General features: G+C 36.3%; 1 protein-coding gene and 1 long non-coding RNA gene across 5 annotated transcripts in view; both read left to right on the top strand.

Moving 5' to 3' along the window:
* Window positions 1-26,344, top strand: part of LOC131434820 (uncharacterized) — a 424,990-nt gene that overhangs the window by 69,502 nt on the left and 329,144 nt on the right. The window lies entirely within an intron of this gene.
* On the top strand, window positions 10,964-11,903 carry LOC131434835 (uncharacterized). Its single transcript, XR_009230409.1, has 3 exons — window positions 10,964-11,643; window positions 11,735-11,816; window positions 11,876-11,903. It is a non-coding gene; the product is annotated as an uncharacterized LOC131434835 (long non-coding RNA).

Genomic DNA, 26,344 nt, shown 5'->3' with positions numbered 1-26,344 from the left:
CAATTAATTCCGCACAGACCCTCGAATCCAAGTGAAACTCCTCTTTGCTGGGAGCTATCAATTTCCAATCTTCTCATCGTTTCACTTGTTTTTTTTCTGCGTCGAATTTTAGCAGCTAGGTACGGTTGCCGGTTGGTTGGTTGGTTGGCTGGCTGGCTAAAGTGCTCAACTTTTAACGATGTGTTTGTTACCCTTCTACGATTGTACCGTCTGCCGTTGAATTGGGTTTGGGTTTGGGTTGGGTTGGGTCTGGTACTAGGGGTTGCGAGATGAGGAAGTTGGAAAACAAAGCTCATCTATTCAAGCTGCGACCGAGAGCAAGTTAAAAAGATTACGCTTCGGGCACTTGAAGGAAAGAAATGTGTGAGTGTGTTTTGTGCTGAAGTGTGGAACACCAGCAAGGAAGATAAAAAAAAAAAGATTTCTTTGCTGTTGACGTTAATTAGTTTATGTTTCACTACCGTTCTCTACATGGTTTGTGTACCTCTTCTTGGCTGTGCGACAAACCGTTTTCGGTGGTCGGGATAGTTGGGAGAGTGGAGAAAAATATGATTCCTATGATTCAAGATAATGCTTTCCCCATTTTGCTGTATTCGTTCAAACACGATACGGTGTTCTGCTTAGTCCTTGGGAGCATCCTTAATGTTATGTTCCTTTTTACAACTCGTGAAACGTGCTGGTGAAGGGAATACAATTTTTTTCCATACCAAACTGTACAATCTGAATTTGCGTTTCAGATTTCGAAAGTTTTGCTATACAAATATTTCATTCTTTTGTTTGATTTCCCATGTACGGAGCGCTGCGCTGGAAAACCCAAAGCGTATCTCCGGTCGGCCATGTTTGGAAAGTCACATTAATGTTCTCATCCGAGCAAAAGATTAAAGTTTCGTAATTAATCAGAACTTTTTGCAGTTAATCCGTTACTCAAACCGAACATTTTTTCAGTAGATATTATGAATGTAATTCATGGATGTAAATTTGGTTAATCTCAAGCAGCTGTAGGATGGAGTTTGCAGAACAAAAACATATGATTTCGAAGGGAACTTAATTATCGAAATGGAACTAGAGCGGAAAATAGAATCAATCCCGGATGGAAATCGGTTGCCCTTAGTACATTTCTCGTCCTGGGAAAGAATTAGCATGCGAACAATTTCCTCAACAATTCAAGTTTGCCAAAGCTTCCATCTCCACCCCCTTCCAATCCCGCTCAGAGTCTATTCAAATTAATCAACAGAATATTGAATTAGCTTCGAGCACAGAAATACGGAAATCTTTACCAACACTCATTATTGACACCACCGAATGTCCAACTTTGCCCGGCTGTCTTCGGCCCACGTTAAACTTTTCCTTCTGCTTAGCAGTTGTTACATGGTCAACAGAGCGGCAAGTACCGGCCACTAGCGGGGTGAAACTTCGGTACACCATGGTGTGCACACTAATGATCCCTACCACTCGTTACGTACAGTTGATTGCCGCCGGGGCGAAAAGTCACTGGACAAAACTCTTTCGCTCGAACCACCGCAACTTGCGTCTCGGAGCTCCCATCACAGAGGGCAGTGTGTCTACATAAAAGGCCATAAAGTGTACGGAGCAAGAAACATTTTGTTCAGATTTATTAGGGAAGACTAACGATTCCGTCGACTGACTGCAGGAAAGATACGTGAGGGGGGAAAGAAAAGCAAAAGACAAAACTAACCCTCATTAAGCTTGTCGGTCGGACCCGTTGCCGATGTGAGAAACGGACCTGAGCCGGGTGCTTAAATTGACCCGAAGGGCAGTGATTTGAACCTGAACTCTCACTCACGCCCACGCTCGGAAAATCTTGTACCAAAAAACGTGTCGGAGTGTGTTCGCCTAACAACCACCTATTCAAATGAAATATGTAGCCATTCGGTCCATTATGGTCTGACGTGGGAAACTTGTCGATTGTCGTTCGAACGATATCGATATTCGTGATGGCTTTAGAAATTGAAACACCACCAACTTTTATCATTCTGCTTATTTTTACATACATCGATTGAAAATCCAAATACACAACGCGGCTTTTTTGGTGCTTAGGCTGTGTTTTTCTGTGCAATTCAGCAAAGGAGGGCGAAACTTACATAGACAACAAATGGAGAAGAAACATCGATTAATTTTTTTTTCAATTTGTTGTCTCTATCAACTGAATAAATCATTACAAAACCTTTGTTAATCCACCTAGTGGTGTAATAATGCGTTTCTCATATTACCTATATTATCGAAAACGTCACGAGAAGATTCTGTCAAGATTTTTTTTCAAACTTAAATAAAATCAAAAACTTTCTCTGGTATAAACTACCTTCAGCTTTCCAATTTGTAAACAGTCAAGTCAAGTTAATATAGATTTAAATTTGGAAACCCTGCACGTTATATAAAATTGAACCAAGCACGCTGTGTGCTAGGCGGTAACGTGTTCCTCGTTTTTTTACCAGCAGGTATCGATTTTGCATCATTTTTTTATGACAGTTTGAAACTTTTGATACTCAATTGAAATTGCACAGTATCTTTAAAGACACTAAGAGCTTTAATTTGAATCAAGATTTGTGAAAATCCGTTCAACCGTTGCTTAGAATTCGAAATGAGTTCCGGTTTTGGAGCTTTTCTTCACTATCATCGGTGCTTCCAAAAGCGGAAACCGGGGATTAGTAGTCCCAAAGTAGGTTTATATATCTACTAACTAACAAGATCTCACTAATAGTACTGTTGTTGTACCGTTGAATTCCACTATATCACGTCATTACACTCTCACAAAGTCACTATTTTCACAGTCACTATTTTTCCGAAAGTGTATCAAACGTTATAATACAGATACGTATTTCGGAATGCTATTTGCATCCTTCTTCAGTGTATCGGTTTTATAAGTTTATTGAAAGAATGCTTGAAGTGATGTGGTAGTCCCTTTTCCAATTCTTTGGATGCTTTCGCTATGTCTAGTGCTCTCTTTGTTTGTCCGATGTATATTTTATGAGAAATGATTTCCCTTATTTCGTTACCAGGTTTATGAGCCTTTGGTAGTCCTTTTATTTTGGATAAAGAGGGGTTAGAAACTTTGAGACTACTAAGATTGATATCGAAGTTTGGGTTGCATTCATGAAGAGTTTTATCTACTTTTTTAATAATATCTGGAAGGGGGTCGGCTCTTTGTTTCCTAGAAGGACTACCAAAGGTTCATAAACCTGGTAACGAAATAAGGGAAATCATTTCTTCAGTAGGGGCCCCAACTCAAAAAATATCCAAACGGCTAGTAAAAGAATTCCAATCTATGCCAAAAAAATTCTTCAGTAAATCAGTTCCTAACACACAGGTATTCGTTACTCAACTTCAGAATTCAGGCGAAATCGAAGATGACGAAATGATGGTATCTTTCGATGTAACCGCCTTATTCCCAAATTCACCTATGAGGAAGAGAAAGACAACCGTTTACCTTTCTTGGACATTCTTATTGTCCGGGAGGCAAAATCCTTAACTTTCGAAATATATAAGAAGCCAACCAATACGGACCGTGTCATACCAAATACTTCTAATCATTCCCATCAACACAAAATGGCAGCATTCCACCATATGATTCACAAAATGCTATCCTTACCCCTTAGAAAAGATGCTGCGATAAAAGAGAAAAACTTTATTTTCGAAATTGGAAAGTTCAATGGATATCCAGAGCATACAATTCGATAAAAATTAAAGACTGTTGAGAACACAATCACTTACAACTTTGACCCCCCCTTCTCAAAATTTTAAAAGAATATCAGTGGACTTCAATCGAAACATTTCACACCCACTAAAATCAAAACTAGGAAAATTTGGTTTAGATTTAGTGTTCAGCAGTATGAACTACCAATTGAAAACTCTACTAGGTTCTACAAAAGATCCTACAGAGAATTTGAAAAAGTCTGGGGTATACAAAATCTCGTGTCCTCATTGCGATAAAATATACATCGGACAAACAAAGAGAACACTAGACATTCGTTTCAAGGAACATATCTCAGAAATAGCGAAAGCATCCAAAGAATCGAGTGACATTATTTGTCACATACACACATAAGTCAGTTTTAACAGTGATTGTATAGCCTTTCTATACAAGAAAGGCAAAACCCTTCTTAGTCCACTTAGTGAATTTTCATAGATCTTGAAAAATCACCATAGGGCCAAAAGTCTTAGAATTGCAATGAAACGACGAGATTTAGTGTCATCTTGAACTTTTTTTTTTCGAAAAATCCCCTTTCTGGGACTTCTCAAAATTTTTATTAATCCTAGAAGATTTTTTCAAACATTTTTTTTTTCACTAAATCTATGGTGATTTTTCAAGATCGAAAATTTTCAAACCTTAACCGTCGGACAGCACCCCTTACCCATATCCGATTCAGCTAAAATTTTGTATGGGGGCTTTTTTCGAAGTGCTCAAAATTTTGAGCACAACTAGGGGATCCAAAAATATTCGCATCCTATATTAGAGCGGTAAAAAACAACGTGTTTTGTTGGTTGCATCACTGTTATAGTATCATATCTCCGGGACCAGAGGTCGCCATCATTTGATCTTCGAACTTGATCAGTGGTCCAATAGTAGCTTTCAAATGAGTCTAAGCGTGTTAAAATCGGTTTAGCCATCTCCGAGAATCTTGCGCGGTGGAAAAACAACGCGTTTTGTCCGTTACGTCACTCGTAGCCACTTAATCTTCGAACTAGATCAAAGGCTCAATACTAGCTTTCAAACGAGCCTAAGCTTGTTGAAATCGGTTACGCCATTTGTCATTGCGCGTTAAAAAAACTCGTTAAAAGGTGCATACACACAGATATTTTCCGATCTCATCGAGCTGAGTCGATTGGTATATAACACTATGTGTCTCCGCGGCTCCGTTCGATTGTCGGTTTTTCCAGCAATTCTAATACCTTTCTATAGAGAAAGGCAAAATTCGGGAAGTTTTTATTCGTTACGCGATAGTATTTTAAATTTTCCTTCAGTTTTCACAAATAAGAATTTTGAATCGACACTTCCCTGGACTTCAGTATCGGATATTGTTGAAGCGTTCACTTGGGAAGTGAGTTTAGTGGTGCATCCGAGCATCTTGAAACCGGAACATATTAAATTGCGCGCGAGTACTACCATTACTGAAATTTATACTAACAAATATCCTTCTTTCGTGACATTTCTAGAGTGTGCAGTAGTAGATATACGGCCTCTAGTAACAGCAAGCAGTGTTGGTGATTGCCGAAAATTTGACAGAAGCTGCTATATTGCTATCTATATTGTATACAACATTTTCAATCCGGTAGAAGATGCTATAAGAACTCGAGTCTCTCAATACATGAACCGCGAGAGAATTTTTCTACATTTCTTCGCTCCACTTCATACTCTGAGTATTTCACGGCCCATGAAAAAATATACAGTCTGATAATGATCGTTGCTGTGTGGAATTTCCCAAGAGAGGATCGCAAGTTAACAATTATCGCAGAAAATCGAATCGATGGTTCATCTTGATGTTTCTCATACTAGGTTGCAATATTTCAAAACCCTTGTGTGGAGCATTCACATACATTTTCATAGACACAACTTATACAAAGGCTATATGCACATAGTTAGAATAAGCGGCAATAGTAAAATGATTCTACCGCAATTATCCACTGCCCATACAGAATCGGATCGCGAGACGAGAATAAGTGACCGTTTGTTGCTTCCGAGAGAATCCCCACAGCAACGTGCTAACCTTTGATTCTCAGAAATGTCATCGAGAGAAATTCACTCTCGCACTGGTGTCTATTCTATGTTAAATGAGCCATGCCGGGTGTTTGTTGTTGCGATGTTTTCCATTTCTCTTTGATGGCACTGATTGAATCGTGTGAAGAGTGAAGATTGAACGTTCTTTGATACGATAAAAGCCATCCTTGACAGCAAGTGTTGGATTTTCACGTAGAATAACAATACATTTTCTTTTACCCTTTTTATATATATAAAAAATAGGTATAGAATTCGCTCAAACTTTAGAAAATTTTTCCGAGGCCCGGAGGGCCGAATGACATATACCAATCGATTCAGCTCGACGAACTAAGCAAATGTCCGTGTGTGCCACAATTGACCTTGAAAACAGAATATGTTTCCAGACTTAGATTCCGCACCGTAATAGCTATCCAACGAGCCATAGATTGTTAAAATCCGTCCATTTTTAACGGAGATATCGAAATTTTTGTGTAAACGACTTTTCCCCCTATTCCAGCAGTAGAAGTTTTGAGCGCTGTATGACAAAGAAATGCTTGGGAGCAACGGAAAACACGATTTTTCATACTGTGACATACAATTGTTTCTAAGTACCAAAAATACTGTGTACAGCATCTTTTTTCAGGTTTATCGGGTTTACTGATTTGGATAGTCGATTACGAAATAAATTTATTTCAGTTTAAGCGGTATTCAGTTTTCGATTCGGAATGTACCCCCAAATTTTAATTCGCACTACAATTTCTCAAAGATGTCTACACACTCCTTAGGTGAATGTAACTGATTTTGGCTACACCGATTCTAGAATTCCGGTTCCAGTATCGAATCGATTCTCAAAGCTCAATCATTTCCTCAAAATTTCTCGATCATTTTCGTCAAATTGAACTTCAAAAACAAAAATTTAGGTCCCATAAAAATACAAATCCGGACTTGAGGTCCCATACAAAATTGGTGAATTTGATCCGATTCTGGAATTACAGATGAAGAGTTTTTAAAATTCATACCGATATAGAATATGTAAATTGTTTGGCGTATTATTTTATGGCCATTCGAATCATTTTGGGTTATGCTAGTTCCTGAATACCGACTCTGAAAGTACCATAAATAATGACGAAAAACTCTAAAGTGCAACTCACTTCGACATCTCATGGAATGTTCAATCGATTGTCACACGTTAAAATTGAAATTCGATACGATTTGCAGTTTCGAAATTACAGGGTAATGAGTGATTAAAATCTCAATTTGCCGTTTAAAACGACGATAATTAAAATAATGTCATGCGAACTAAAACACCTTCCAAGTAGCAAATGTAACTTATTGAACTTTCAAGATGTTTTACAATTGATTTAGAAATGTTATTTATGTTAGATATGTTCAGAAATATAAATTAAAATTGGTTGTGCAACGTATGACTGTTAAGTTTCACAATACTACCGAAAAAATCACAGTAGAACAACTTTAAGTACATCTAAAACAATTGTGCAGTAAATCACCAACTTGTTAATGTTTCACTAGAAGCTCTACAAAAAATTTCACATCGTCATGTAAAACGGGAGTAACTATAACAATTGGGCAACTTATCAAAAACTTTCCAAACGGCTGTCATAATTGTACCGGGCACAATATACGTCGAAATTGCTATAAATCTCTTGTGGAAGAAAAATTAGTGCTCTCCGCAAGGCAAAAAATGCTAAGCCGAATTGATAACCTTGCTGCAAAAAATATATTTCTCCAGACTCCGCATTGTTTTGGCTGCCTCATGAATTTTATGATCAGTGTGTTCAGTTTTCTTCAGTTTTAGAAAAACAAAGACATAAAATTCAAAACTTGCAAAAAAGTTGTGCAAGATTTATCTGTTTGAATTGAGCGCAAAACTTGCAGACATGAGATTATTATCATAAAAGTTGCAGAAATACAGAGTTATATATGCAATGAAAACAAAAATCAATCAGATAATTTGTATTCGGTTTTCATCTCGCGAAAAAAAAGCAGACCTGACATCACTTTTCAAATATATTGAACGAAAAGTTAATTTCATTACAGTTACTCGCATAGTTATATATTACCGCTTGTGCAACTTGTTTTTGCAACTCCAGCACACGGACTTGCAAAAATAATATCTACAGTGCGTATCACAAAAGTCGGGCCCTCTAAGATAAATGACTATACTGTATTGTTGTTTAATTCAACTAGAAGATTAAAAGTGATAAAAAACAAAACGTAGAGAATTTCTTTCCGCAATATTAACATGTAAATGTTTCCTGTTATTTAGACAATATATGTCATTACGTTGGGTGAACCATTTTCTATTCAACTTACTGTTACAATCGAAGCCATATTGGAAAATATTCAAGAAAAAATCATTTCGAGATTTTTCAGGTTTAATTACACATTAATTTGATTAAAATCGTCAGACAATTTTAAATAATGTTTGAATACACGTATTTTAAACACCATTCCGATGATTCTCATTAAAAATAATAGACTGTTATTTTCACAGAAATTTGTGTACAATCATCAAAACACGTTAATTTAAAGGCGCTTGAAAATTTCGGGCGTACGAATACATGTTTCACCATAAAAATGCAGCTCGTTGTCGATTTTTCATTTACAAAGACACAAAAGATTAATTCTACAATATGTGCATTATCATTTTTCATGTGCAGATTATTTTACATGATCCATGTTTGTGTTGAGAGCAGTTGTATTAAAAATCAAATGTGAAACTTATTTATTAGAAATTATGTTTTTGTAAACGTCATTCCATTTCTTGTTTACATTACGTAGCAGATTGCATGAGTTTCACAATTGTTTTTTCGCTGATTTTTTTACTACCTTTTTGATAGGATCGACGCATGAGTTTTTGTATCAGTTGCACAATCGTTGTGAATAAATGTTCGTAATAACGGATGAACTTGAAAGTATGTTGCTCAACACAGAAAAATTGCGCTTTTTCCATAACACAACAGTTACTAGAATAGTGATATAAGCTATCTTGATAAATTGCACAATCAGTAGAAATATACAGGACAGCAACTTAACATGTTACTTGGGCTAAGAATATCCATGCAAAAAACACATGCGGATTGATAAAAAAAGGTTTCATCTCACTGCTAGGTGGATTAATCATGTTTTTATATGAAGGAAACACTTAACTTTCACACTATTTTTGTAGGAAAATAAACCACAACAAACCGTTCTAACAAACTGAACAAGTATGTCGTTCCACAAACGCTCAACGCCCAACAATATCTAATTGCTTTCTAAGTGGGAATTATATTCCGCACATACACAGATGGTACAGTGTGCTGGTATTAGAGTCTTCATAAGCCATAGAATATAATTAAATTTATGCCATAAATTTGAAATAATCCGAAATTTGATTTATTTGTGCGAAATTTAATATAGTCATGGTGAACTTTCAGTTTTATTAAAATTTCTGCAAAACAAAAGTGGTAACTTCTGAGTGAAGCAAGAGATGCCTTTAACTTGTTACGTTTTGTTTTCGTATACACACTACTGGTGGCTGCTTTACAGCACCCGACCACCAGTTCAGGGTCGTTTAACTTTTGGTCTCCTGGAGAATCTTCACTTCACTATTGTTGGGCGGACTTTCTTCCCTACCTGTGGCCACTGAGTAAATCGTTTCGGCGGAAACAAGTAACAAAAAAAAAAACAAAATGGACGACACAGCTTGTATAAAAAGAAAGACCGTACAATTTTAACTTTTTTTTAACACTATATTGTATCTATTCACTAATTTTTACTTGCGCAAGTTTATTCGGTGAACGTCTTAGCTTCGACGCTCCGTTGCGGCCGTGATGCACGGTGGTCGACTTGGTGGACTCTGCTGTCTTCGACGGACGGGGTGGCACGGACTTCGGGGCGGTGGAACAGTTATAAGATGACCAGGGTATCCAGGTAACGCAGCAACTTTTGGCCTTGTGTAGCGAAGGCTCTGCTTTCTGAGGATAATACCCGGAGAGTGGTATGGCGCGCACTACTTTAACGTTTCACCGCGAAGGCACTCACGTCGGGCTAACAATAAACGAATTTTAACCGGCCACTTTAGCCAGTCTTAAGCGACGAATGGTCCCGAGTCAAACTTTTGTAGGCTACCTTCGGTACGGATTGTTGATCCCTTTGGATCCACATAAAAACTTTCAGGTTCACTGTCACGTTTGGCGTGTGACTCGTTGCTGCAACCTTCACTCCTCCGGGTCAGAAAAATACTAGTTCCCGCTCAAGGGTTTTCCCGCGGTTTTATCGGCTTGCTGTCCATTTTCCATCCCAATCCCACCGCCACCTTCAAAGCAGGCCACCCCGCATTTTATGCTGCGATGATGACGATGATGAGGACGATGACAGTGTGTGGACAGATGACGGTTACAATGATTTATCGTTTGTGTTTCAGGTTGGTGTCTTGGATTGTATTTGTACCTACTACACTTGTTTCCTTTAACCGAAATAATCATAATTTATTAAATAAATTTGTATAAACAAATATATGAATTTACGAATGTTAATAAATGAATAATATAAATAAATAAATAGTGTAAATAAATGATTGTAAATATATAAATAAATAATAAATAAATGTAAATAAATAAATAATAAATAGAATAAATAAATAATAAATAGAATGAATAACTAATAAATAAACAAATGGAAATAAATAAATAAATCAACAAAACCCTACTTTTTGACACCAACCTTTGCTATTAAGCAGAACTTAAACGTGACTCAAACGTGTAAACACGGAGTAGAAACGCGATTGACATTTAAATTCTACTTAGACATTTACTGACAATTGATATAAACAAAAATATACAATATTTGAAAAATATATACAAGCTGGACTCAGTGACCAAAGGAACAACATTGTGACCAACGAATAACAGGTCACAATTTTCCCCGACTCGGTTTAAAAAAAAACCGTAGGTTTTTTTTTTCGAACAAAAGTCGACTTCTAATGCGACTACTTCTTCCTTAGTACCAGTTTCAATTCCGAGGGATGATTTTTCCAAAGGCCAGAGGAGCTCTCTCTCCCGGAATTGTATGATTCTAAAGCAGTGAGCCTGTCCATTTTCAGTCTCGTGCTCTTGCCGAAATATTTTTCAAAATCAGGTGCGATATGTACCATCCATCATTCCCAAAACAACTGCGAAAGTGTAGCTGTCGAAACTGTTTAATATGCGTCAGAATTTGTGACGGTCTTTGCATTGGTAGAGCAGAAATATTGATCGGAAACACAACAAATAACAGAAACTATCCGGAAGAAAAACAGACTAAATTTCACATTTTCTCCCCTTTTTCACTGCCACGAGAACGACGCTCGGACAAAACACCACTACTGTCACAAGAACGACGCTTGGACAAAACTACACTACTGTCACAAGAACGACGCTTGGACAAAACACCTAACTCATTCGTACGTCTCATTCATTCAATTTCATTCATTTTCATTCATTCTCAGTCACACTAACATTCATAAATTTTACTCAATCGCACTCACTTTCAGACTGCATACTCATTCATATTCATGACACGCATACTACCTTAAACTAATTAAAACTTATATTATGGACGCCCTTAATTTTAATATTTTTCTTTTCGACTCTTTCCGAAGAGTCGAAAAGATACATAATTTTTACGAAATGTTTCACTCATTACGTACTTCTATTACTCGCTCAACTTGTGAGAGAAAATCGATTGAAGCTACGCAGAATGAAACCATTTACGTTGAGAGTGTACAGTTGGCATCTAATCGGCGGGCAAACGTTATCCCGCCAACTTAGATACCACCCTGTCGTATGTTTGTTTATTTTCCGATCTGTCAGTTCTGCTCGTACATTACTGACCACTTATAGAAAACAACGAAAAGTGATACGAATTTGAATGGATACAGGATACAGGTAAGTATTTTGTTTAATTATGCTGTTTTGTTTTTATTTTCAGAATTTGGAGACCGTGTTGCCTGTTTATTTTTTTGTTTTTTTTTTAAAGGATGGATAGCAGATATGAAGAACTTAATATCTTCAAAGACGGTGGTTTGAAGAATATTTATACTACTGCGATGATTGAAATGGTAAGTAGAATATAGTAAATTTTCTGACTATTTTATTTATTTTTGTTTCTCTCGTTCAGACTTGCATCGGCCCGGGAGAAAGTGGAGACTTCTTTCGTTCCATTTTAGGAACTGGTCTGATTGCTACCATTGAATTACTTCGGCTAGAGCCCTTCTGGCTTAACTCTGTATGTAAGGAAACAAATAAATACAAAAAATGTTCTGTGCAAATTGTGTTTCTAATTACTTCTGAGAAACTCCTACATATTTTAATATGCATATTTTCAGTGATTTGGTTTGAGTCGCTGTTTATGCTGATAGATACAAAAAATTAACTAAACTGAACAAAAGATAGCAATCAAAATTCGATTGTGAAGGTTTTTATTTTAATCATTTCGAATTATCACAAAAAAGGTAAAGATAATGGTGAACAAAATATCTGTTCAGCTTTTGTCAGCTAGGATACAGTAAAATATCCATGTTTGAATTTAACAATTTTTGAATGCAGTAATCCTTCGGAACAAACATAGTTTTTCTGTCTTCCATTTTCGCTTTCGTGTTCGATATATGCCAAAGGAGAGACTGACCGAATATGGAGTCAGTCGAAACTCAACCTTGGCTAAAAACTGCACTTTCTTTGTGAAACAAATAACTAGTAGCATTTCATTTGTTTTGTTAAATGTGAGGTATGCACTGGCCATCTTAACAAAACACGTAAAATTACACATCACGAAAAACGAATTAAAATTTTGGAACCGCTGCAAAATTAAACGTATGATTAAACGTCAAATTTAGTCTGTATGTATTGAGCACTTTCAGGTAGAATTACATGAACGAAACAAACGATCAATATTCCCGCTCAAATCATAGCATTTGACGGCGTGTCCGATGGACGAGTTTTCATCACTCGCTACAATTCGCAAAAACAACAATTACAATTAATTTCAGGAACCACTTCAGAACACAATATCGACCTGATGACTACGCGAGTAATGAAATTAACGTAGTGAATTGAATTTTCTCCGGGAGACACGATAAAAAAAGTGGTTTGCTTCTGGTCTAAGAATCAAAGCACTTTTTTTTTTTTAATTTTTGCGTTGGGCGCCAATTGTTACGTTTTGTTTTCGTATACACACTACTGGTGGCTGCTTTACAGCACCCGACCACCAGTTCAGGGTCGTTTAACTTTTGGTCTCCTGGAGAATCTTCACTTCACTATTGTTGGGCGGACTTTCTTCCCTACCTGTGGCCACTGAGTAAATCGTTTCGGCGGAAACTAGTAACAAAAAAAAAACAAAATGGACGACACAGCTTGTATAAAAAGAAAGACCGTACAATTTTAACTTTTTTTTAACACTATATTGTATCTATTCACTAATTTTTACTTGCGCAAGTTTATTCGGTGAACGTCTTAGCTTCGACGCTCCGTTGCGGCCGTGATGCACGGTGGTCGACTTGGTGGACTCTGCTGTCTTCGACGGACGGGGTGGCACGGACTTCGGGGCGGTGGAACAGTTATAAGATGACCAGGGTATCCAGGTAAAGCAGCAACTTTTGGCCTTGTGTAGCGAAGGCTCTGCTTTCTGAGGATAATATCCGGAGAGTGGTATGGCGCGCACTACTTTAACGTTTCACCGCGAAGGCACTCACGTCGGGCTAACAATAAACGAATTTTAACCGGCCACTTTAGCCAGTCTTAAGCGACGAATGGTCCCGAGTCAAACTTTTGTAGGCTACCTTCGGTACGGATTGTTGATCCCTTTGGATCCACATAAAAACTTTCAGGTTCACTGTCACGTTTGGCGTGTGACTCGTTGCTGCAACCTTCACTCCTCCGGGTCAGAAAAATACTAGTTCCCGCTCAAGGGTTTTCCCGCGGTTTTATCGGCTTGCTGTCCATTTTCCATCCCAATCCCACCGCCACCTTCAAAGCAGGCCACCCCGCATTTTATGCTGCGATGATGACGATGATGAGGACGATGACAGTGTGTGGACAGATGACGGTTACAATGATTTATCGTTTGTGTTTCAGGTTGGTGTCTTGGATTGTATTTGTACCTACTACACTTGTTTCCTTTAACCGAAATAATCATAATTTATTAAATAAATTTGTATAAACAAATATATGAATTTACGAATGTTAATAAATGAATAATATAAATAAATAAATAGTGTAAATAAATGATTGTAAATATATAAATAAATAATAAATAAATGTAAATAAATAAATAATAAATAGAATAAATAAATAATAAATAGAATGAATAACTAATAAATAAACAAATGGAAATAAATAAATAAATCAACAAAACCCTACTTTTTGACACCAACCTTTGCTATTAAGCAGAACTTAAACGTGACTCAAACGTGTAAACACGGAGTAGAAACGCGATTGACATTTAAATTCTACTTAGACATTTACTGACAATTGATATAAACAAAAATATACAATATTTGAAAAATATATACAAGCTGGACTCAGTGACCAAAGGAACAACATTGTGACCAACGAATAACAGGTCACAAACTACGGTGTTTGTTTCATCTCATCTAAGCCTATTTCTACACTTTCGTCTTTTCGTCGTGTTCGTTGTCAGCGCAATCTCTTCGTATTGATGCATCAGTATCACATAGGGATTTTGGGGTTCTTTGAATTTTCCGATTATTCAATAATTGAGTATAATTTTCAAACTATTCGATTGGATTTAATCGATTGTCTGGGTCATTAATCGATTACTCGATTTGTTATTCGATTATTTTTTGTAGAATTTTCCGAAGTATTCGATTAGCTTAATAATCGAATATTAGTTTCAAATTAATCGATTAAATATTACTCGATTATCTGGGTTATTACTCGATCACTCGATTAACGAATCGACATACGTTTCACGATGTAAAATACCCTGGTGATCACGTTTTTCTATGTGTTAGTGCGGTTGTCATTTTATTTTGGAATAACAGAGAGACGTGAAGAAAAAACATGAACAAATGACGTTCCGGGAGTTGCTTTTATGATGTTATTTAGAGTTGGTTCAGTTTGCGAAAATATTGACAGTTAAATGTGGTGTTTTGTTCCGGGATGTTTCAATCGTATTTAATCACCTGCATTTGAAATGCCACCCACAGCACAATCACTCCATTATCCATAATAACTGTAATAGATACCACAGTGCGATCCGCCAAATCCTTCTTCCAACGAAATGAACAGAATGGATGTGTGTAAAATTTTCTATATTTCGACGTTACCTTGCAAGCCCTTGAAGAAAAAATGTCCAGATTTTCAATTAGTGCCAAAGATTCGCCAGGCTGCGCGACAACTGGAGTAACTTAGGAGTGAAATGCCGATCTGAACTGGTCGTTTGTTTATGTTTACATGCTTGAATCCCGGCGCGCCATACTCAATTTCGTGAGAAAATTACCAACACAACCAAAACTGTCTTATCACGCCACCAGTGTATTTTACGTTGTGCGTTTCACTGGCATTCGATCAGAGTTACCAAATTCACAGATTTTTCTGAAAACCACAGATTTTTTTGCCTATTTTGCCACACAGATTCTGAACACAGATTTTATCAAAACTCACAGATTTCTACAGAGTTTTATGAATATTTATTAAAAAAGGCAGATTTTCAAAACGTCTTTCACAGATTTTCACAGATTATGATCGTAAATATGCAACACAGTTCGTACACAGATTTTTCAAGTTGAAACACAGATTTTAAAATGGCAACTCTGCATTCGATGTGTGTCAGTCCAAGGATGCCAGGTCTGCAGATTGGTCTGAATATGTGCAGATTTTTTAATTAATTGCTGCAGGCATTGTTTGTTGCAGACTTTTGAAAACCGAGATTTTAGCCGACTTTCGTCAAAATTTACAGATTTTTTTGTTTACTTTAAAGAGAAATTACTGTCAGCAAGACATACTTGCTGACTGCAGATTTTTTTTCGGATTTACAGACTTTTGCAACCCTATCTGCAGATTTTTGAAATTTTTAACCTGGCATCTCATCTATTGTTGTACGCCTCTTTATTTTAAATCAGACACTGAAGAAAACAACAAGTAGTCGACAAAATTCGCATCGCTTCGGGAGAATAGTGGGACTTAACAAATTAGTTTTTCGGATTTTGACTTTACGCATTTGCTAATGTGATTTTAAAGTCAATATTAATTTGTTGGAGATAACTCTCTTGTTAAACGGTGGAAATTTATTCGCAGTACATTCCCTAACAAAATTCACAATCTGGTATTATTTTTCAACTGCCTGAGGAAACATGGACTTAACTATGATTTGCGTCGAAATTGACCAACGACCAGAAATCATGTAGCTGTTTTATAATGAACACAGTTGTCATTAACTGTATAGAATCGAGTTCTAGAAATGATAATAGAAAAAAATTGCATGATAGTTTCATATCGATCTATGTTATACCACTGAAACTCCAATGGCAACAAATTGTGATTGTGTGCAATGGAGTTGAACATTATCGTTAATTAGTTAATTAGAGCCATCAACATTTATTCGTTTTTTTTCACATTTCAAACGAGCTTAGCAATATGTTTAAAAAACGAACCCAGTGGATAGGGGATATAAATATATGATCTTTTCCTGAAATCAGCAACAAAACGCCGCCGGTAATAAACTCAATCAATGGTAATAACATCACTTCGCTATACACCATAAAAGAGACATATGGTTTCTGTTTGTCCATTCATACTGTTCACGGAACTTTAATCAATTTATGTGGAATCAGGTTCATTTTGCTTCAAAGAGTTGAAAAAAGGTTACTTTTTTTTCGAACAGATATAGATAATCTGATATGCATAATAGTGAACAGCGGCATGCCACATTATTCCTGTAAATAGTTTGAGTGGTGGCATAGGCTCAACAGTTACAGAGAGAAAAAAAATTAGAGGGTTGTATTCAAGACACGACCGAACACAATAACATTAAAAATGAAACGTTTCTAGGGTCTTCATAATAAATACAAAATAAAGATGATATTGATGATGATACACTAAACTTCACTACACTTCAAAGTTACTTGAAAGCTCAATTTTAGATACAAACAACCTAAAGATTTAAACCTGAACAAATGAAACTATTTTATTTTATGATGATAATTTTCGAGAAACGTACAAACTTATAAACAAACAATTTTATAAACAGTTAATCGACCCAAGAGAAAATTTTATATATTTGTATGAAAAATGTTCTACCAGTAAACTCAGTAATTGTGTAATTTTATTAATCCTTCCTCAAAATCGTCGATAATCTTCGGAAAGTGTCGGTAAATAATATGGCAACAATACGAGGAAGAAAACATGTGAAACAGTTCGCATAAAATATTTAGTTACTTACATTGATTTTCGTTTTTGCATATTAGGAATATACGGAATGGATACGCAACAAAATTCCGAAATTTTGTTCATATTGTAACTTGATGTTATTAACACATGAATGAACATTGTCATAGTTACAACGCGTGTAGCCATCAGACGCTTATTGTTTTGAAGCAAATAATAATTGAACTGAAACTGGCGGTTAACCAAATTCTACGAGGGTTCCTATTCAAACGATACATGTAAAATCGCAGGTAAACTTACCTTGAGTTTATCTTTGATACCATATGATATTGCATCTAATTGTACTGTATATGTGAGCCTGTGGAACTCATTTATACTACTAAACCGAGGAGACCGCTTTTAAATAAGTTTCAAAGTTTAATTTTGAATCTTTTGAAGCGTTTAATTTTTGGTGGGACAACAACTTGTTCAGTCACATTGTCACGTTTTGTTCGTATGCGAATTTTAGATTTAAGTATGCAAACCGATCCGTTGACAAATTAAAACATTTTTAATCTTACAATATTGAAACTTTGGAATCATTCAAATTAGGAAAATCCATTAACAAATCATCGAACAACAAGCGCTGCAAATTAGATCCGAAAAATCTATCGCCGATTCTAAATTGGCCTGATAGTTACCAGAGAACCAAAATAAAATACTCAATTCACACCAATTTTTCAATGGTATGCAATTGAAATATTCAAATGACGTTGTCTCATAAGTTTAAGTTAAATGTTTCCGAATCGATTGTTTGTTGAGTTATATAAATCCATCAACAAATGACTGAGTTATAAGCGTTCAAAATTATGACAGAAAAATGTTACTCGATTATTTTTGCATGTTTTAAATTGACACTCAGCCTCGGGAAGCGAAGTGTAAGGCATTTTTAATGACAAAATCGACCAAAAATTTGCTAAATACATGGGATATTTCAAAAGAATCGGTAACCACGCTGATTCGGTTCTTCAATAGCTAGATGATATATAAGATACTCAAGCGAACACGGTGTTGCGCAGACAACAGGAAATTTCACCAACAAATAATGCAAAAGCGACAATCCAGCAAGTGAACGCATATACAATCCAGTCATCACCTCACTGGACAAGCTACTTGTTTCATTCACAGTCAAACATCAACTAATGTCGTTTTCGTTTTTAAATTGCACTACACCGGTGTAGCGAAAGGTGCACTGAATCCGTTCGTTTTTGCCAATTGCACTACACCAGTGCTACACTTTTTCTGCACCGATACCACTGGTGTAGCACTCATCAAAAGTTTGGTGTAGCTCTGTGCAATGGAATCGTTTATTGTAGTCAATGGTTACTGTTTATGTTTTCGTCAGTTTTGTTCGTTTATTCATGCCTCAGTGTAGCACTGCACCGGTGTAGTGCAAATTAAAAACGAAAACGCCATAAGCAAAGAAATATTGTGCAGCCTATATTTATAGATTTCTATTTATACTACGCAGAACGATACGGTGTTTTTTATGCATGACGCAAAGCCTCCTATGCCGAACAAGAAGTTGACGTCATTTTGAACAACAGGGATTGGTGGATGAAAACATAGGTCGATTCCAACCATTTTTTCAATAGTATACTATTGAAATACTGAAACGACGTCGTCATACATGTTTAAGTTAAAAGTTTCCGAATCGATTGGTTGTTAAATTATAACAATCCATCAACAAATGACCGAGTTATTAACGTTCAAAATTATGACACAAAAAGGTTACGCGACTATTTTTGAAACTTTTAATTGACACCCGGCCCCATATAGTGAAGAGTAAGGCATTTTTAATGCCAAAAATCCCGTTTGAAGTTGAATCAGCGAAGATTAAGATGAATACAAAAAAAAACGGAAAGCCCGCTTCCACTAGGCTGTCTTTTGCCGTCGACACGCGGTTGGCCGACAATCCGTTCCATCACTTTCATGTTCCGTTTTACTGAACTTTTCCGCAGTAGCTATAGTCACTTCAGTTCCCGAGTGTTCATCAGATTTGCTGACTTCATATTTTATCCTCTTTTGTGGTTCTAGCGTAGCATTCCTGCCAGAGAGAGAGAAAGAGAGAGAGAAAATCCATGCCGGAATCGCGCATGATTCAGCAATAGTTACTGTCCCCGTTTGTACCACCGCACAAGGACCTGAAGTCACAGTAATAGTAATTTATTAACAGTTGAACTGCTGAGCACTGGCAATATTAATATTCTCCGTCGTTTTTACGCGGCATGGCTCACAAAGATGACACATAGTATGCCTATGACCTAAATTTTGATGAATTTTCATGATTAAGATTGAACTCGAAAAAAAACGCTCACCATACATTTATTTTTAATTTTTAGTATTGTGAAATTCTTCAACATATTTTTTTCATACTTGGAAGATCACAAAAAAGTTCGTTTGTTCATTAACTAGTATAACCTACAACATAAAACAGTTCTCAGATCGATTAGGCCTTCTCTGAGAAATCCAAGTGAGTTCAACTATTGCAGGAACTTGCCAAAACCGGTATAAACGGGTAGGTTTGTACAGCCATAAAAGAACATGATCTACAAACTCTTTTTTGAGTTCGCTTTCACATCTCATCCAGGTCAGCCGATAAAACAAAACCGTTTACGTTCGGGACAGAAGAAACCAAGTACAGTATTGTGTAGTGAACAATAGAACGACCTCGAAATGAGGGAACCAAACAAACAAAAGCTACCGCCGACACGAAAGAATACAATTATGTTGACTTCAGGCAGTGCAAAACTCGACCTTCGATACGAGAACTTGAAGATTTGCTTAAGGAGCAAATGCATTTTGACATTAAACGTGTGCATTTACTTGAATGCAATAAGACAAATAATGTTGTTTACATCCAGTTATATAAAGAGTTGTATGCAATTCAATTCGCAAAAGACAATAATATGTTAGGTATAGAATTCACTGAAACTTAAGAAAACTTTTTCGAAGTGTGGAAAAGCATGTCAGTTTTATTCGTATTCACGTCATCCAGTTATGTCACTGACATTACCCAACCCGTTTTTTTGTGGTTTTTGCTTCGCCGCTTCAAGAGACGCTCAACACTCAACTCTCTTTACCCTTAACACTCTTTACCCTGTAATTCTGGACCCGGAAGTCGGCTCCGAAGAAAATTCTGAAATTCTGAATGGGACCACAAGACCATTCACTTGAACCTAGCTTTGTGAAGTTATCTCCGAGAATAGTGAGATAATTTGACACATACACACATACATAAAGACAAACATACTCATACATGCATACAAATACACACAAATATACATTGCTGTGCATTGGAAAGTTTGGATTTTCAAATTGTCTGTAATTTTTTTTATTATTTTATTTTTTTTTAATCAATGATTAATTTGAATTGTCAAATGCATTAAAAAATTAGGAATTATGCGAAAAATTCGCATTAAATTTGAGTGTAGCCTGGTAAGAATAAAAAACTGCTCCAAACAGAAATGAAATTGATACAAGCTATTTGAGACCCTTTAACTGCCATATTAAATATGGAGTTAGGGTAGTTCTACTGCTTTTCGTTTTATTTAAATTTTTCAAAAACCTCAATAACAAATAAATTTAAAAAATCTGGAATATTTGAGGCATTATGGGAAACCTTCCAGATTTTATGTCAGAATTTGTTTTTATTCACACTTACAATTTTGATACCATTCAAGATTTCACATTTAAAATAAATCATTATATTCAGCTTAAAAAAAAACTTATGGACGAATATAATATTAGACTTTGAAAAATAAATCAATCGAACAACCACGCGTCTCCATCAAATTATCATCTGATGGAGACGCATAGTATTTAGTTCTGTTATCATACACCACTCGCCTTCAGAAGTAAATACCATGCGTTTTCTTCTAAAATTTGAGCTCAAGCTTCGGGTATTGAAGTAATTAATAATGATAAAAGAATTTCATTTCTTATGTTATTTACACGATTGGCACGATTTACCTAACAATAATGGAAAAATCGTTTCCAAACAGGTTATATCAATTCAATTTTTGTTTGGAGGTAATTTTTATATGGTTATCCGGTTACACCCTTTCGTGCTTTCCATGCGTGCAAAAATTGAAACTTTACATTAAATTTTTTGGTATGTAAAGAACGTTTGAAGAAAATCGTTGAAGAATTCAAAATAAAATAAAAAGTAGGCTGTTAACTAATTGTAGCATTACCAAGAAGTGCCAGGTTATAATGCGAAATTTTTGCGAAAGATGTCTCTGCAAACAAGGATAAGTTAACTGTCGTAACTGTTGAGTCAGTTTTTAGCTGTAACATCACGTTCCTAGACACAACTGCTGATTTGTCAATTTCAAGTGAGTGTTATATTAATTTATTTAAGTGAGCATATAAAAATTTTTATTGTAATTTTCACTGGCGGTCAACAAAGATTACGATGCGACAAAATAGCGACAAAATGCCGCAAAGATAGCAAAATTGTTATTCACAATTCTTCGAGATCACAAAACAGAATTTTTTTTAATTGACCGTTAAATGACAATGTTTTTATAACCAGAATGATTATACGATGACACGACGTCTCTGTCTTCAAAACCTCGTGCTTCACTCGTAACATTATCAATATTAACTATTGAAATAAACTGCATTAAAAATTTGTAAATCGTTTACTCTAAAAATTCAGCCGTCTTTGACAGATATATACTTTTAGTGTTCAAGCAAATAATTCTTGTCGCTAGAGAATATTACCTTTTAAATCTGTAGTTACCTTTAATCAGACCCTGTCAGCTTGGAGCGAAGTCAATCTTCAGTTCAGCAACGCCATCGCACGGCATCACATTCAACATATCATGTCAATTGTATGGGTGCGCAGCCCTGCTATTTTGGCGCGCACGAATTTGACATTTCTCTCCCCTATTTATATGTATGAGATTCGATGCGGACTCACCTGAGGGTGACATGCTCGAAAAAAATGATGTTGCCAATGATTTGTTCGGGAAATGTGAGAGCTGGATATCTTGGTAATATGATGTCTTTGCTTTAATCCACCAGACGATTTATTTTTCTATTCGCTCTATTATATATAAAAGTTTCAACAACCTGTAAAAAGTCTGCAAAATTGCAGAGTCTGCTTACAAAAGAAATCGGCAAATTTACATCTACATTAGCATCTTCTACCGGATTGAAAATGTTGTATACAATATAGATTGCAATATAGCAGCTTCTGTCAAATTTTCGGCAATCACCAACACTGCATTAATTAATTATAATTAAATACAAGGTACACTTACAAACCAACATAATAAGCTTAGCACTCACAAACTTAAATACAAACGTTCGAATTATAAACAAGCTGGAGTTGGTGAAAAGATGACGAGTTTTGAACAGCTGAACTACCATTTTAATTCTACTGATCAATCATCATGAATAAACTATTGTTTCTTAATGTACCGCTGTGATGAAACGTTTTTACCGAAAAAATCACCAACTGAGAGTTGAACAGCTGAGATCGATAATCCAATTTAAGAATGAGCTGATCACTACTACTTCCACTCCATGGCACTCCATGGGCAGAAGTATCAATCGCGAACCAGCAAAATCACCCAGAAGTCAGGTCAAAAATATTTGATTATCATTCTGAAAAAGTTAGCGAGTTCATTCGAACACTTTTCTAACGTTCAAACCTTTGCCCTGTGTTCATTAGTACGGAAATAAAAACCTCCTTTTTGCAGTAACCTTCTTTGATTTTCCAACTGAATAAAACTTGCTGATTCCGCAACCGAGAAAGACAGCTACAAATGCGCAAAAAAATACCTCCGTCTCCCAGGTCCTATTTCACGGAAACACTTTATATTAAACTGTGATGAGACGAAAGTCGTCCCATCCGGATCCCATCGGAAAGGCCTGTGTCGGTGTCTGTGGTTCGAAGACGAAGCGCCTCGGGCTCACCTACGCGGTTCCCATTGAAATCCCCGCCTGACCAACCACAGGCTGGGATATTTCTGTTGCGGGAAGCGAAAACCGATGCCGACGCGAGCTCCCGGACGGAACGCTAGAACTGTGCGGCCGGAAAACGTTTGCCCGTCCCCAACACGTTTGCTGGACCTGCTCGGAGGCTGCTCTTCCACGCGATAAGAAGAGCCCTTAGGGCAATTATAGATGCTTGAATTACGCTCGCTGAAGAGCCCTCGTAGCATCGGCCAGGTGGAGGAAGCATAATCCTCAATGCATTTACAGGATGTCGTAAACATTACCAGCGAGTGCCGTACTCATTCGCAGTGGAGTGAGTTCGTGTCTGCGTTAAATGTTTGGCGTGACAGCTGAAATGTATCATTTTCAATCATAAATTTTATTTATTTTGTCAACAGATGTTGGTCGATCCGGGTATCGAGAATCCTATATTTTTCATAATTCTAAGCCCATGAATGACGCAAGTCATTCGCAATGATTCTATTATGGCTCGCAATAGCTTCACATTTAGATGATTTGTGTTTAAAAGAGATTTTTTATAATGCATTGAAGAAATATGGAAAGATACGTTGGCTTGCCGGCCATCAAATAGAGCCATGCAAAATTTATTGAGTTTCCAGAGTTTGTTGTGAAATAAAGTTACATATACTTATTCAAATTATTATCCATCGGAAACTGTAAGTTTTTCTGGAGGTTTATTAATTTCAGTTCAACTTAAACTCTCGTCCTCAAAGCTCAAGGACGAATGGAGACAATGTTTGATACCACTGACCGAAATGAAATGTATTCCAGTAAAAGAGAAACTTTGCTCTTGACTTGAACTAGATACACTTCAACTGATATATAATTTCTAACCTTCTGAATCCCATTGCTTGCATGATATATTGGGTCTCGTTCAGGAAACTCTACTTTCTCTTTTGAGCAAAACTTTTCGTCTTCCTGAACCAGATCACCAGACATTTCTTGTTGATGTGATATTCTCCTTCTAGCAGTTATCAACTTATATTAGGTTTTTTATCGTGACGACACAAATGAACAAGTATTCATCCTTGACAGTTCAGCGGTACTGTTTACAAACAAGCTTAAACAAAAATCGAAGAGCACATCTAAAACAATCATCTTTACACTTTGCAACTAGTCACTTTTATTTAATAAATATCAAAAACGAAACGTATTCAATCGTGAACAAATTTTTTAAAACTTTATTTAGGCGACACGGACCGTAAATGGTCTGATCCAATTTGTCAATAAACAAACAAAAGAAATTTTTGTTTACAAACAGTACTACTGTACTGTCAAAATGTGTTCATCCGATTGAGGTTAGCAGTGACGTTAAAAAACCTAATTCTACATCAGCGCTGCCAACTATACCGATTTCTCGGTATTTATACCGATTTTTGGACTCGATACCGGAATACAGATATGCTCTCTCAAAATACCGATATTTCAATTTTCATACAGATAAATACCGATTTTCAGTTTTTGTGTTGGAATCCATAAGGGTACACCGGTCGAGCGACCAGTTTCCGCACTAAATCGATGTTTGATTTTTCGAGAAAGTTATTGTACAGATAAATTTTTCCGCCAAATACAGTTTTTTGGAAAAAACAGTTGACAGCACTGTTCTACATACCCGTTCGACGCCTTTCACTCCTCGTCTTTCACCGTCATCCAGATTCTCTCGCGCTATACACGCTAAACCAATCATATCCAATGTGGATATCACATAATTCAGGATACCACAGTTGACAAACGTCAAAATCACCTATTCGTACACTTACTCTCATTCTCATTTTTCATTTCATTGAAGAATAGAAGCACGCTTTCAGGGAATGAGATTGCCATGGAATGGAAACAAAATCTACGACATCGACAAAAATCATCAGATGCCATTATGCAATGGTATCATCAAAAGCCCAAATATTCAATATAACTCATGAGTTTCGACATTTCAACCATACGTCGACTGGTGGCGCCATCTTTTGTAAAACAAAATTGCTTGGGAAAATATCGAAATTGCTATCTGTAACTATACCAGTGGAAAGCGAAGAGCAATTTTCGTGCTTCCTACTATAATATGAAATTTCTTACGAAACGCGTAAAACTCTGAACAGCCGGCTGTCGAAAGGTGAGCTTTCAGTTCATACATCTAATTCACTGTATTCTGTTTTTTTGCAATAAACAACCATAATACGGGCAAGATATCACTCGATCATCATCAATCGAACAACAACGCCTTACGCGATACGAAGTAATGTCGATATCTACTCTCTAACCAAAATATAAAATATCAAATGGAATCTACTCGCAGTCTAACTGTATATACCTTGTAGTTAAGCACGGTCGCAAAAAAATATCTGCACGATTATAAAGCTTAGTTTTTAACTCGAAGAAAAATAGATCAAACGTTCTCCGAATAATCGACGGAAGTTTAGTCTAGCCCGATTTTTAGTAGGGAGAAATATAAAAAAATGCAAATAAGAAAAAAATATCTCTAAGGAATGATTGCACCAGTATCCCGCTTCTAGTACTCGCATTGCTGTAAACAACGTGAGATGACACACCACTACTGAAAAAAATGAAATAAACACTCGCGGATAGGTTTGTTGCAGACCAATTTTTAATTTTCAGTATGAATCACACGATTTACTTGTAAATTTTCACACATTCCATCTAAATCTGATGACATAAATCTGACAACACCGACAATGGTATGCAGATAGCGCTTCGATCGGTTGACGTCGTTTAATTTTGGGCGGTAAATTCGCAGTTTCCGTTGCTTGAACATTTTTTTAGTTTCGTGAATCAGTAATTTCCAATCAATAACACTTTTCACTTATCAACACACTTGCCGCAGCTGCACTATCACTCAAAATAACTGTTTCGATCAATCGCTTCACTATAAGTTATTTGATACACATTGTAATTAGACTTTTTCGAGGGTACCACTTAGGCTGTGAACAATTTCGCGGTTAATTTTAACTTTTGGTTAAAATCTGACACTTGAGTGGTTATTTTATGTCGAGTAGATAAATTCAACTAAAACTGCGGCCCATTTCAAAGTTTGACGGATGGAAAGTTATTAGGGTTTACTTTGCACTTTAAACTACCAATTATTTGACTTCGTTTTACTCAATTTTGAGTTCTTTTGAATCTTTTCTTTCATTTGCTCCTTCAATTGTTGTCAAAATACAAAAGAGCAATTCCACCCAACAGCGAGAGTTTCGTTCACTAAGCTAAAATTAAGTAAACCGTA

Source organism: Malaya genurostris, chromosome 1, assembly GCF_030247185.1.
Source record: "Malaya genurostris strain Urasoe2022 chromosome 1, Malgen_1.1, whole genome shotgun sequence".
NCBI lineage: Eukaryota > Metazoa > Arthropoda > Insecta > Diptera > Culicidae > Malaya > Malaya genurostris.
This window is presented reverse-complemented; position numbering and strand designations above follow the sequence as displayed.